Here is a 13,907-nt window from a genome sequence, read left to right on the forward strand (position 1 = left end):
GGGTCAAGGAGGTCACCCACAAAGCACAAAACACCCATCTCAGATACATATGTATGCTTTATTGAATCCAAACATCCATGGATTTCAGGACACAATTAAAAGTCCAAACACAAGGATAAGAGACATAGAAGAGAATTGAGATTTCTAGTTCATAGGTCCAGTAAACATCTTCAACATATCATAGCAGAAAACTTCCATAAGGTAAAGAAATTAAAGGCCATAAAGGTACAGGAAGCCTAAAGAACGCAAATTAATTTAACCAGAAAAATTTGCTCCATTCACATAATAATTAAAACACTAAATACACAGATAAAAGAAAGAATATTATACAGGGTAAGGTATAAATATCTACTAAGAAATGAATTCAGACCTATCTGAATTACACCAGACTGCTCAACGGAGACTGAAAGAGCCAAAAAATCCTGGACAGATGTAATGCAGACCCAGGTTCTTATTCCCAGCATAATTCGCAATCACCATGAATGGAGAAACCAAGATATTTTATGACAAATACAAATTTAAACTAAGAAAGCATAACCGAAGATAATAGGAGGAAAAATCCAAGACAATGAGCTAAACTATACCCAAGAAAAAACAAGAAATTAATCACCTCACAATAATTTCAAAAATAAGAAGAGAAGCACCCAAACATAATTTCACCTACAACCAGAAAAAGAAGAGACAGCAGCAACCATTGGTCATTAATATCTAACCAGACCCTCTGTCACCAATCCCCCAGTTCCTAGGGACAAAACTGCCAGCAAAAGTGTATACAAGGATGGGTCTATGGTTCTAGGTAACTGTGTAGAAGAGGACTGACTTAAGAGGCATCCATGTGGGGAGAGGCCATTGACTACACAGAGGCCTGTTGCCCCACCAAAAGGAGATCCTGGAGTTGTGAGGTGGGAATGGATATGTGTGGGTGGGGGAGCACTGTGATATGGGCAAAGCTGAGCAGAAATGGGATTTAAGATTTGATGAGGGGAGTCTGGAAAGCAGGAAAACATTTGAAATATAAATAAATAAAATAACCAATTAATAAAAAAAATAGCCTAAAATAAAGTAGAAAGTGAAAAGATAAAAGAAAACTTACACCAAAACAAAACTAAAGAAATCCCTGTAGTGTATTAGTCTAATTCTGCTTTTATTTAATGCTAATTTGTAGAACTCAAGACTGGTTAACCCCCAAACGCTGACCCTGCTCCCAGTTAACTGTGATCATAAAGAAGCCAACAGCCAACAGCTGCACAGCAGAGAGATGGGGGAGGTGAGCTTTGAGGGCTTTGCTAGAGAGGATCATGAGGAGGGAAGAAGGAAGAAGAAGCTGCCAGAGAATAAAGGAAGAACGTGTGTGATGGAGAGGAGAGAGGAAGAGGACAGCAGCCATGGTTAAGGGAGAGGAGAGCCTGGTCCTGAGGGCTGTCCAAGGGGAACAAAGAGCAGCCAAGATGCTACACAGTCAGTAAGAGTTGAGCGTTATTGTTTGGAAAGTAGATCTGATACCATGGAGGGCAGGCAGCTGCCCAGCTACTGTGCTGACTAATGCACACTAAAAATAAATTTAACACAATATGTATAACCAGTAAGGCAGCTCTGTAGAGGATCCTAAAAGGAATACTTTAGCTTGAAGGGAAGCATAAACTATTAGAGAAAACAGGAAATGATTTAATAAAACTACAACAGTCAATCAAAAGAATCCAATAAAAACCACAAAAATTAACAAAATGACAACATTTAATACATAGGTTTAAATAATATTTGCACGTCACTAAACTCAATTCCCCAGTAAACACACATACATTTAGCAAGAAACATGATCACCATCATGATAGATATAGAGGATATACTAGGGAAACAGACCTAAGACACAGGTTCCTATGGCGATTCTATGCAATATCTCTATCAATAAAAACCACCAAGCTCTAGAGGTAAATGTCTGTGTTAGTGCTGACCTACACCACCAGATGTACATTTTTTTAAGTAAATAACAAATCTTGGGGCTTACAATGTAATCAAATATCCTGAAACATGAGTTTGCAGTGTTCCCTACATTTTTTAAATGAAGCACTTTGACTACCATTTTGGTTGTTTCCAATCCTGACTGAGTGCATCATCACGGGAATCCCAAGGAAAATCAGAAATGGGTTCTTGAAGCTGTTGCACAGGGCCAGTATAGACCTAAGTGCCACAGAGGAAACCTTGATTCTTATCACAAGGGATCATTTCACCATCCCTCTTGTCACATAACTTATGGCAAGGTGTCACCTCTCCTGACCTTAGCTTCTTCTCCTAAATGCTGCCAAAGGGAAGATTTGGTGTCAAATCATTTGTCTGTGAGTTCCCCAACTTTTCCCATCACACCTTGGTTACTTGCCGAACCAGAGAGAACAAGGGCACTCTCTACCACAGCACTTCTTCATGCCCATAGCCTATCAGTCTGCTGGCAGGGACTTGAATTTTTTCTGCCTGACTCTGCCTGACCCTGACCCTGACCCTGACCCTGACCTGTCCCCAGCCCTGGCCCCGGCCCCGGCCCCTGACCCTGACTCTGACATCTCCTACTTCTTCAGCCCAAGACATTTGAGATCTGGAGTAGCCATTCCCTGCACCGGCCCTGCCATTAGAGTCTAAAGGCAGTGAGGACAGGCCCAGCTGACACTTATGTCTCCCCATCCCCAGATGTGTTTTGCACAGTTCTACACTCACTGCTTAGTTTGAGGGACCCCAGCAGGTGGCAGGCTTTGCTGAGCCTCAGGTGTGCCCCTGGGGCAGTAGGGGGACTTATGATTGAGGGAGGACACTCAGGGAGGTGCAGGCCTTTCTCAAACTCTCTGATCATCCATCCAATACCCTCCCTGGTTCTTGCCCAGTGGAAGTTGGGAAGCCACTTTTCCCTGTCCTGTGTGACTTTCCCTGCATTGTGAGCTCCCCTGCAGGAGATACTTTCACATGCTTCTTTAAAAGCACCTGTTCCTCAGATCTAGATCAGCTGTGAAAACAGGCTTCTTCATGTCAGTGTGCTAGCTCCTCCTCCCAGCTCAGAGCTGCAACACCATAGGATCCTCCAGCCCCAGTGCTGGGTGGGTCCCACAGAGGACTTAAGGCAAAGTGTTTCTTCTGAGAAGTGACTTAGAACAGAAGGTTCAGAAGTGACAGTCAACCCCCAAGTGCTTCTTCCAGGAGAAAGCAACCAGCTCTCCCCTTTAAACAGTGTAGGCTCCCACATGACCTAGTTCTGTCATTGGAGAAGATTTTCTGCAGCTTAATTGCCCAGTCAGAGTAGGGCTACATCCTTGATCCATGCTCATTTCCACAACAAAAAATCCTCCTCCACAACCCAGGCCTTGAGTTGAACCCAGGTCTTTCCAGGACCAACAGACCTGAGAGAACAGAGGGCAGTCCAGGGGAGAGAAGAGACCAGAATGATTTTAAGCTGGAGAAAACTCCCATACTAGCCATTTAACAACTTTTGTCCAGACCGTGGACTGCAGAATCTTAAGATAACATTTTTCTGATATCAGCTGATAAGTGAAGCTGAAGTCCAACCTGGGTGGGATCATCCCAGGCAGGGAGGGGATCTGACTCTGCAGGCCTGGCCAGCCTCTGTGGTCTCCTGAAAATAATTGTTGGTCAGCTGTTAATCTGAAGTGAGAGTAGGTTTTTGCTAACACAAACAGATGAGATTTCAAGTTTCACACACTATGTTAAAGACACACATTTACACTCGGGGATTTGAACTTACTTCTGTAGAAGTGACGGTAGGCCAACAGAGTGAAAGCATTCTTGCCTTTAGCATTCTGTCTGTATCAGAGACTACAGGGACTGGCTTCCTGGACAGATATGTCCAAGGAGACAGACATTGTAATGGGGGGGGGGGGGGTTGAGGTAAGAAATATCCTGGGGACAGTGATTTCAGATTGTGCCTTTAGCCAGGAATGTCTGTGTCATTAAGGCAAGCAGCCTTGGGCCTGCTAAAACTTGTCACTACTACAGGGCATCTGGTCCAGGTCCTTCTGAGACGAAGGCCTCTCTTTATAAAAGAAAAAAAAAGTTTATTGAGTAATGTTGCTCAACCTGTGTGTCATGACCCCTTCTAGGAGAGTGTATGTCAGATACCTTGCATATCAGATACTTAGCATGCTATGACATATAAGAGTAGCAATATTAGTTATGAAGTAGCAATGGAATAATTTCCTGGTGGGAGCCATCACAGCATGAAGAGCTGTATTAAAGGGCTGCACCACTAGGAGTGTTTTGAGCCACTGCCATAGAAGCTGACACATGGGAGCAGACTCCTCAGCTGAGTAGAGACCCATGGCAAGGGATACTGTGTCACACCCTAGAACCCAGAGATAGAATCTATCCCAGGAGTCTGTGGGTCACCTTGTCTTAAATTCTCCCAGGGTCAAGAATAGCATTGATCATCTCAGCAGAGTCAGCTTGCACAGCCCACATCAGGCCCATGGCTTCCCTTTACAGAGAAGGATGTGGGTCTGAGTGACAGTCAGTGAGACTGAGGGGACCCTGACACTCATTTGCTTTGAGCTGTGGTTTCTTCACCTGTAAAATGGGGGTGTTTCTGCTGAATTGGGTTGTTGTGGAGATTAACAGAACATACAACCTGCTCAGTGTCTGCCTGGCATGGACCCTGCTGGTTAAATGGAAGCTCTCGATGGTGATGCATTTAAAAGTAGAATCTCTAGCCCGATACTGTTAGATGTAGGTGTTGTAAGCATTTTGTGATTCTAAGACAGCCTCGCATTAAAACAGAAGGCTCTTTTTTTAATTTTTTAAAAAATGAATCAGGTATAAAATGCCAATATGAAATAATCATACTCAGAATTGAGCTAATTCCTGTGAAGTCATTTAGTTTTTCATTTTCTGCTTCTATTTTCAAGGCATCTAGAGTAGAACTATCTGAGATCCTAAGGCCTTCTATTATGGTGCTACCCATTCATTCCTCTCTCCTTGAGGACTTCTCAGGTGACTTAAGAAAACCTGACTTCTTTTCAGATTGTCCCCAGCTGGTGTGATCTCTCTGTCCATGGCCCTTGCCAAAAGCTGCAGAGCCAATGTGTTGTTTTACAACACAAAATTCCAGACGTTAATTTTTACCAATGAAGTCGCAGGAGTCAGATACAGAAGTCAACTCCCAACTGTCCTTCCTAATTCACTGACCTCCCAGAAGAGCATTCCTGTTCCCTCTGCACACTTTCTAAAAATCCTTCAACTCAAAGACTTTCCATTGGTTTAGTTATCTTCATTTCCTTTCAAGTCCTTCCTTGACCATCTCTGAACCTAAGTGCAGTTTTAACTTTGCAATAAAGGTGTGTGGTAGGTTAGCCTTACCAAATTAGAGTCCATGTTTGCATCAAACAACCAACCCTCGTGTTAAATGTCTGTGCCATGGCGATGCTATACCACACAATAGTTTATCGGTAAATAATACATTCTTGGAGATCACAGTGTGATCAAATATTTTGTAACATAATTAGTAATTTTTGGTCTATTATATAAATTAAGTTCTTTGACAAGGATTCTGTTGATATCTGTCATATCTGAGTGCATCATCATAGGAAAACCAAGGAACATCAAACCTGGGCTTTTGAAACTGTTGCACATGGCCAACTGGGAACCAAAACCACCCAGGAGACTACTGATACTTGACACACATAAATTAACCTACCTATTTTCATATAGTTTATGTCAAGAGGTCACCATTCCTAACCATGTCTCATTATCCAACCTGCTACTAAATGGAAGAGTTGGCATCAAGGAGGTCACCCCACAAAACACAAAACACCCATCTCAGATAAACATGTATGGTTTATTGAATCCAAAACATCCATGAATTTCAGGACACAATTAAAAGTCCAAATCTAAGGATAATAGATATAGAACAGAATTAAGATTTCCAGTTCATAGGTCCAGTAAACATCTTCAATAAATTATAGCAGAAAACTTCCATAAGGTAAGGAAGAAAATGCCATAACTGTACAAGAGGCCTACAGAAGGCTAAATGAATTGTACCAGAAAAAACTCTGCCATTCACATAATAATTAAAACACTAAATACGCAGATCAAAGAAAGAACTTTAAAAGGGGTAGGGTATAAATAACCAGTAATAAATAAATTCAGACCTATCTGAATTACACCAGACTTCTCAACAGAGACTCCAAAAGCCAGAAAAATTTGGGCAGATGTATTGCAGACCCAGACTCCTATACCCAGCATAATTCTCAATCACCATAAATAGAGAAACCAAGATATTTCACAACAAAACCAAATTTAAACAATATTTTTCTTTAAGAGAGCACAACAGAGGATAATATGAGGAAAACCCCAAGAAAATGAGCTAAACTATACACAAGAAAAACCAAGAAATTAATCAACTCAATAATTTCAAAAAAGGGAAGCAAACAAACATGATTTCACCTATAACCAGAAAAAAGAGGAGAAAGCAGAAACCATTTGTCTTTAATATCTAACCAGATCCTCTGTCACCAGTCCCGCAGCTCCTAGGGACCAAACTGCCAGCCAAAGTATATACAAGGATGGCTCTATGGTTCTAGGTAACTGTGTAGAAGAGGACTGACTTAAGTGGCATCATGGGGTGGGAGGCCATTGACTACCCTGAGGCCTATTGCCCCACCAAAAGGAGATCCTAGAGGTGTGAGATGGGGATGGATATGTGTAGGTGGGGGAACACTGTCACATAGGCAAAGCTGAGCAGAAATGGGATGTAAGATTTGATGAGGGGAGTCAGGAAAGCGGGACAACATTTGAAATATACATAAATAAAAAAACTAATGATTAAAAAATAGCCAAAAATAAAATAAAGTAAAAGGTAAAAGAAAAATTAAAACAAAACAAAGCAAAAGAAATCCTTGTGTTGGAGTGGCCTAATTCTGCTTGTATTTTACTGCTAATTTGTAGAACTCAAGACTGGTTAATCCAAAAAAAAACCTGACCCTGCTCCCAGTTAACTGTGTTTATAAAGAAGCCACCAGCCAACAGCTGCACAGCCAAGAGATGGGGGAGGGGAGCTTTGAGGGCTTTGCTAGAGAGGATCATGAGGAGGGAAGAAGGAAGAAGAAGCTGCCAGAGAATAAAGGAAGAACGTGTGTGATGGAGAGGAGAGAGGAAGAGGACAGCAGCCATGGTTAAGGGAGAGGAGCACCTGGTCCTGCGGGCTGTCCAAGGGGAACAAAGAGCAGCCAAGATGCTACACAGTCAGTAAGAGTTGAGCGTTATTGTTTGGAAAGTAGATCTGATACCATGGAGGGCAGGCAGCTGCACAGCTACTGTGCTGACGAATGCACACTAAAAATAAATTTAACAAAATATGTATAACCAGTAAGACAGCTCTGTAGAGGATCCTAAAAGGAATACTTTAGTTTGAAGGGAAGCATAAAATACCAGAGGACACAGGAAATAATGTAACAAAACTATGACAGTCAATCAAAAGAGGCCAATAAAAACCACAAAAATTAACAAAATGACAAAATTTAATACATGTCACTAAACTCAATTCCCCAGTAAACAGACATACATTTAGCCAGAAACAGGATCACCATCATGAGAGATGTAGAGGATATACTAGGGAAACAGACCTAAGACACAGGTCCCTATAGCAATTCTATGCAGTTTCTCTATCTAGCTGACAGAATAGATTTCAAACCAATCCTGTCCACAACATGTAAGGACATTCACTTCATACATTGCAATTATCAAAAGATACCACAACTCTAAATAAATACATATTAAACACAAGCTTCCTAATTTTAAAAGTACATACTATCAGATAGATATGAAACTACAGATTAGCTATAACAGTGGTTGTAATTGGTTTTAATAGTCCATTCTGACCAGTTGACAGATCACATGCAAATAAACAAAAGAGGATGAGCAGAATTCAGTGACATCATCAGTCAAATGGACCTAACAAACTACACAGAACTATACATATATTTTCTATCAGCCTGTGCTTCTGTCTCCAAAATTGACTACGGGTTAGGACACAGAACAACCCTCAGGAAAGATAAGAAGGTTGAAGTAGTGTCGTGCATTCTATCTGAGCACAAAGGAATCAAACTGATATCACACAATTGAAAGTACAGTCAGTGCACACACTCATGGAAAGTCAGCAACACAAACAACACACTACTGAAAGGGCCAAGGGAGAAATCCATAAGGAAAAATTAAAATTCCTAGAAACGAATGACAATAAAAACACAAGCACCACAAATCTCTGTGATACAACATAGTTTTAGGATTTATGTTGCAATCAGCAAAGCCACGGGAGTGGACCCATCTAATCCCTTTGTCATTCATCAGAAGTAGCAAATTTGGAGTGCGCTCTTTTTGGTTTATGCCGTGAATTTACTCACCACATTCCCAATTTCCCATTGCAATGATAACATTTACTTTTGGCATTACACATTGGATGTGTATAATTTGCCTTTTGATTTTGTAGGGGGAATAATTAAGGGACTGCCTGGAGTATCATAAAGCACTGTGGATAAACTGTACAGAGACCGAAAGACTACAGGAGTCTTGGAAGCTGAGCTAATGTATTTTTTTATTATGATATGTTTAAGAACCTATGAGGAATTGGGAGTGGAATATGGTGATCTGAATGATAATGGCCCCCATAAACTCATATATAGGAATGATTATTCCTGGTTTGTGGAAATGTTCGGTAAGAATTATAAGATATCGATTTGTTGGAGGAATGTTATGGGATTGGGCATTGAGGTTTCCAAATTCAATACCATTTATAGTTAACAGTCACTTTCTGTGTCCAACTTGCAGATAAGATGTAAGATCTCAGCCAGTTCTTTAGAAACATGGTGTCCTACCTGCTGCCATGTACCCCAGCATAATAATCAAAGACTCATGATCTTGAAACTGTAAGCCGCAATAAACTTTCTTCTATAAGTTCCCTTGCTCATGCTGTCTCTTTGCAACATAGAAAAGAAAATAAGATTGGAAGGAACATTTAAGTGAAAAATTTCTCAATAAAATACTGACAAATAAAATTCAGGAAAATACCAAAAGTATCAGGTACCATGATGACGCTGGCTTGATTCCAGAGGTACAAGAATGTTTCAACAAATACAAATGAATAAACAATTTACCACATAAAACCAAGAACAGGAAACACATGATCACTGCACTAGAGGCAGACAATTTCTTTAGCAAAATCACACAGCGATTCAAGAAAAAGTCCTGCAGAAGCTGAGATATGGAGAAGACATAACTTCACAATACAAAGGCAATATACAAGGCCAACAGCATCCTAACTGGAGAAAAATCTTAATGCATTTCCACTAAAATCAGGTATAAGTCACAGATGTTCAATGATGAACTTCATGGGAATGAAAAAAAAATCTCAGAACTCACATGAAAGCACAACTGAGCAGGGCAGTCAGACACTGCTAACTAATAAGACAGTAAAGCACTGCGGGAGGCATCACCTTTAATGATTTCACCTTCATTTTGGGGAATAGTAAAAAAGAAAAACCAGCATGTTAATATCATGAGAGCAGACACAGTGCCTAATGGAATAAAATTGAAGAGCCTGATATTGGCCTATGTTCTTATCAGCATTTGGGTTTTGAGAAAAAGGAAAACAAACAAACAAAACAAAAAACTCACCACCCCCCCTCCCACCACCACACACAAGTGCAGTTTTCAACCTGTGGGTTGCAAGCCCTTCAGGGAACAACCACATATGAGACATACTTTATACATGCTATTTACATTACAATTCAAACAGTAGCCACCTTATATTTATGACTTAGCAATGAAATAATTTGGTAGTTGGGGTTGGTTACCACAATGTGAAGAACTGTATTCCTTGAGTTGTTCTTGGTCATAGTATTTTTCTGCAGTAACAGAAATGTGACTGATATATAAACTGGTACCGAAGTGAGTGGAGATGTTTGTGAGGAATCTCTTGATTTTTTGGAGGAGGGTGGGAGACTTTGGATTGGGAAAACTGTTGAATTATTTAAGGAGATCTTAACAGTTCTTTTAGTTTGCCACATGGGAGACATAAGTATTGTGAGTCTGTGCAAAATAGAGCCTCTCTGATGAAACTTCAAAGGATGGCAGGAACTCAATTGGTGACTGGCTTAGAAGCAATTGATATAATTTTGGCAAACAATCTGTCTCTTTTCTGCCTGGTTACTAAGAAGTGACCTGAAGATAAATAAAAAGCTAATTGACTAATTGTTTTGAGCAAACTTCAAGGGGTAGATATCCGGTGACCTTCCTCATATGGTAGGAATGTGTGTTTGTATTTTTCATTGTTAATGTAGCCAGGACTTCAGTTAATCCTGCCACATTCAGGGTCTGGACGCATAGGAAACTGCAAGATCTCCCAGGATTTGGAAAATGTCCCAATTGTTGAAAGGTCCCCAAAACATGTTGTCACCCCACACACATTGGGAAGCAACTTAAAGGAACATGACCCCCTCATTCTCAAGAGGAAGGGTGGGTGGGTGGTTATTTGTCTGCCGTGGGCTGTAGATGATTATTGTCAGTTAGGGGGTTGGTTGCAAGTTCTTACTGGCCATGGTCAGGGAGGAAACAGTAAAGCAGATTCGAATCAGGGATGTCTTTCTTCCTTTCTCTTTCTCTCCTCAATTCTCTGTCTAATGTTGTGGGAAATCAGGAGAAGGGACTAAAATGACAAAATCATAGATCACTGTATCTCTATTTATACTAGAAAGCAATAACAAGTCTCAAATATTTTAGGATGGCATGGATTTTTGAATGATGATAGAATTTAAAATTGTACTTGCATAAATGATTCAATTCATTTTTAAGATATAAGTATATGCAACTTATTCACAATGTGGTGTAAAATTCTAATTTTATAAAATTACTACTGCACACTGCCATGGATAATTAAGGAATTCAAGCTAGTACTTTCCAACTATAAATAATCAGTCTTCCAGTCATGTTAGGTACTGCTTTAGTTAGGTACAGAAATAAGCTTTATTTAACTTCCTGTGTATGTTTTTAAAGTTAAGTAGGAAGTAAATCCCTTGGGAAAAAAGCCACATTTGTCCACTGAGATAGACATTACATACAAAGGTGGTTCTCAAATCCTTTAGAGATCTGAAGAATCTGCCATTTCAGATGTCCTAATAGTTAAAGGCTTTTCACAGTGGGAGAGACCTCAACTCCTGGTAGTGTCCCCAATCTATTCTGAAAAAGATGATGGGCTCTAAAGAACCATTGGGTGAAATACTACCCACTTACCTCTACTGCTGCCAGAAAGCTGTCCAGACTGTGCAGAAGTTGATCATGGGGAAGTCTGTGTCCCAGTTTTTGGAAAAAAAAAATAGGATAGTCCTTCAAGTGACCTGCTTCAAAGGATTGTTGTCAGAGCTCCTGGCCCAGTGAGTTGAAGGTGGATGCCACAGTGACACAGGAATATTTGCTGACTGACTCCCAGGGTAGCCAACAATTTCTGTCATTTCTTTAGATTTGGAAGCTGTTTGCTCTGATTTTCGTTTTACTCAGGCAACATTTCTCCTCCTCAGATCTTGGATGGGGTTGAAGATTAGATAGTTTAGTCTTAACCTTTTCTTGTTATGAGAATCAGAAAAACAAACTTGTTCACCATCGTGCAGAAATGTGACAGCCAGGAACCTGGACAGGAACAGGGTGGACATGGGAGGCTCAGAAAGCAGGGCTCTATGGACACTCCACAGCAGTATTAAAACTCCTGCGATATCCGCTCTGGCACCATAAGTCCTGAGAGAGGATGGGGATGCCAGGAGAGTGTGCGTGGTCTGCCCACTGCCTGGGACTTTTAAAAGCTTGTACCACCCCGAGCACATAGAAGAGCTTGAGCAGAAAGAGGCCGATGCCCAGAAGCCGCTGCTGTGGTAGGAGGCAGTTATGGCGGTTGGAGGTGGGGGTAGAGGTGGAGGAGGGATGGGAGAAGACCGAGGAGTTTCCCCAAAAGACAAGAACAGACATCATCCTTACTACTCCAGAACCCACGCCAATCCACCCCACCCCTAAAATGCCCAGTCCACTGCCAAACGTCCCCATGCCAAGTATTCACAGCTTCATCCCCACTGTGCTCATTTCTTATTTTTTTTAACTTCTTATTTATTCTCTGTGAACCTCACATCCTGCAGCTCAACTCCATTCATCTGCCCTCCCCTCAGGTCTGCACTCCACCCTTGCATCCTGCTCTAAATCAGAGCAAAAATAATCTTCGTGTAGAAGCTGAATAAAGAAAATTTGTACGCAAAAAATGTGTCAAATTTTAAGGATGAAAGACATAAACGCTTAAATTGTTTGGAATTAATGAAAGTACATTTGGTCTCAGAAGACTTATTATGGTTAATAAATGAAAGTTATGATAGATAAGGGATACAAAGCTTAAAAAGTGATAGAAAATGATTTAGGTACAAAATTTTAGACTAATATAATTTAGATAACGAAGTACCTTCTCCAATTTTGCAAAATACGAATGGACAGAATATTGTGACAGTAATTCTTACCTGATGCATCTCATAAGTTTTCTTATTTTATCTAGCTTATTAATGTTAAATTAAAGGTATTTCTTGGAGTAAAAGGGGAAATGCTGAGGTGACCTCCCTTTGTACTAAGGTGTGTCAACTTTCAATTGTTAGTTCTGTACTGGCAGTGAGCTAAGTGCTGGCAGGATTTCTCTTGTCATTTCTATGTCCCATCATCAGGTTTGCTATTTTGTGGATGTTTGTCCTTCTCATCAGCTCAACACAAGCTAAGAGATGTATCAGGTGTTGTCTCACTGCCGATTGGATGTAATAAAGATCTGATGGCCAAGAGCTTCGTCAGGAAGTATGTGGGCAGAACTTCCGGGCATAGAGAGGGACATAGGCAGAGGCAAGCTGAAGCAGGAGATTCAGAGTAGACATGGGCAGGAAGAGATATGGAACAGACCACGGCAGAGGGGTAAAGAGCTAACCAGCAGGTGGGTCTCAATGGTAGAAGAATGGGGTTAATTTTTAGAGAAGATGAGGGACTGCCCAGTGAAAGGCCTAAGATTCAAACTATGTTCGAATTCTCCATGTCCCATTTACACCTCAGGCAACTCTGTGAAAATAGTACACAATACAGTATTAACATGGCTTTGAGTCTGTGGTTTGGTTACTTTTGGTCACTGTTCCTCAAGACTGCAGGAGAAGGAACAACACACAGGGCAAACACATGAAAACCATGTGCAGCTTAGAGTGGAAAAGATCACTAAGAAGTTTAATGTCACAGCCAATTCATGTGCTGAAGAGGAGGGTGACATAGTTAAGGAGATGAATGTTATTAACGATAAGCCTCCTGTCTCTGTACTGTAGAGATGTGGAAGGTGTCCTCAAGGCAAGACTCTTACCAATTAAAGTTCCAACTTGGAAAAGGGAGCTCAATAGATTTCGTGCTCCTACAAAGCAAGTGCATAGGGAAGCTGCTGCAGTTGTCATCCAAGCAGGCAGCTGACAGTTCAGTGCACCTCATGTGGCACGGAATTTGGAGGAAAAAAGATTTTAAGATTCAGGATGACATGAACAGGACCAGGAGACTCTCGCATTTATGTTTTTATTATTTGAGGCTTGAATTAAATGATACTCATAGTCTGATGTTTTTTAGTTTTCTTTCATCACTTTATCTACATTTCCAATTTATCTCCCACTCCATGTTCCTCTACATGACCCCCTCTTCTGTCCCCCACACCCTCTCCCTATGAGATTGCTCCTCCACCCACCAATTCACTCCCGCCTCAGAGGCCTAAGTTCCAATATCATGGTTCATGAAGCTTCCTCAGAAACAAGGTTCTCCAGTCCCAGTGATCCCAGATAAGCTAGTCCTCTGCTACATATCTACCTGGAGCCATGGGCACACAC

Source organism: Rattus norvegicus, chromosome 19 (genome assembly GCF_036323735.1).
Source record: "Rattus norvegicus strain BN/NHsdMcwi chromosome 19, GRCr8, whole genome shotgun sequence".
NCBI lineage: Eukaryota > Metazoa > Chordata > Mammalia > Rodentia > Muridae > Rattus > Rattus norvegicus.